This window comes from Sinocyclocheilus rhinocerous, unplaced genomic scaffold (genome assembly GCF_001515625.1).
Source record: "Sinocyclocheilus rhinocerous isolate Xijiao unplaced genomic scaffold, SAMN03320098_v1.1 scaffold656, whole genome shotgun sequence".
Lineage (NCBI taxonomy): Eukaryota > Metazoa > Chordata > Actinopteri > Cypriniformes > Cyprinidae > Sinocyclocheilus > Sinocyclocheilus rhinocerous.
The window spans coordinates 907,952-909,775 of record NW_015648010.1 but is presented as its reverse complement, the minus strand read 5'-3'; positions in this window follow the sequence as shown (position 1 = coordinate 909,775).

The window sequence follows — 1,824 nt, the reverse complement described above, 5'->3', positions numbered from 1 at the left end:
TCTTCCTCTTCTCCGGCTGACAGTACAGAACAGACAATGTCAGGTCGGCCCTACTTAATTTGGGCGAGAGACGGAAGCAGCGGCGGCGTCCCGCAGTGACTCTGATGAAGGTTAGTGACCCCAATTTGTGAGAGGGAGGAGAGATGGGCGGTCACGTCGACGTCAGAGGCTGGATGTCCTTGTCCTGACTGACGTAAATCAAGCGCTGGAGAAAAAGATGTGGAGAGGAGAGAGAAGGAACAGTGTGTTGGGAATGAATGTGCATGTTTGAGACAAATTATTACAAAAGAAGAGATACGAGAGCTAGATCTCAGCTGTAAGCTATCGAATCAAAAGACCAGTTGCACAAATGTTCATATGATGGTTAAAAGTCTCTTTGAAAACCTTACTTATTATACTATATCTTACTTGGTGTTCGCGGTCAAAAATGACCAGTTGCTTGTAAATTTCTCGTTATGCTATTTTATCTCCAAACATTGGATTCAAACTTGCTTTCTTTCAGTCAGTACATATTTTGTATTTCTGGTTGGAGCTGATTGTTCATAGACCGCATTGATCTGAGCTCATGCACCTCAGATTTTAAGTCGGAAAATCATTATTTGTGGATAATTTTGGCAATGTTCAGTCAAAAGCTGCATAACGTCAGATGAATGAGGCCTACGAACAGTCAGATCCAAGAAATGCAAAATCTGTGCTCACTGACAGAAAACACACATGTTGACACAAAGACTGCTACAATACAGCATAATGAGAGATGTACAAGCAATTGATTTTTTAAGGCTGGTCAGTTTTGACCAGGAACACCACAAGTGTAACAAGGTGGGAAAAATGTCCCAAAAAAGTACAAAAATTACCAAATGCTCTGTGTGAGTAAAGTCAGTAGGATTTAGTCGTATACGATATCATTAACTCGCAATTTCAAGAAAAATTAAATCTTCTCTGGGTCACAACATAACACAACAGTAATATTCCTGTATTATTACAGTTTTGCTATTTAACTGTTGAGTAACACAATAAAACCACACATTCATATAGAGAGTTACCGTCACCCAGACAAGATGTTTATAAGTCTTTACTTAAAAGAAAAGTTTAAGCAATGAGTTTGAGCTAGAAGAAACCAGATGACACTATGAACCAGTTGTTTTTAATATTTATTGTGCAAATAGGTGGATTAGGAAATGAGAGATTTAAAGGGATAGATAGTTCACCCAAAAATTAAAATTTTCATCATTTTTTCACTCACTCTCATATAATTTTGAACAGAGTTCTGCAGAGCACACACACACACACACAGTATGAACCCTGGCTAAGCTCTTGAGGGGTCGCGTCCACCACCTGCCACCCACCGTTACCCGCCGGGAGGTCCTGCCGGGTCATCCAAGACTCGTTCCACACGTGGAAGTTCCTACAGAGAAACACAGCCAACATGAGAGTTTATTGTTAGTCGCCAATTTACAAAAATACACTTGAACAGGCATTGACTAAAACAGGGATTGAAACTCTTTTTAACAAATAGACAGTGAAATGAGGCCCTTTACCTTCAGAAAATCATAACCATCAACCTCAAACTAAATACTTTCAGAGCATTTCTTTTTTCCCAACACTGATTTGTGTGAACGTGCCCCCTATATTTTTTTTAAACACACACACACACACACACACACACACACACACACACACACACACAAGATATATTGAAGACGTTAGCAAACCAAAAAGTTTTGGTATTAATATCCATTGCATGGACCACAAATACTGCAATGTAGAAAATGCTTATAATTTTAACGAAAAAATGCCACAGTAAAAAAAAAAAAAAAAAAATAA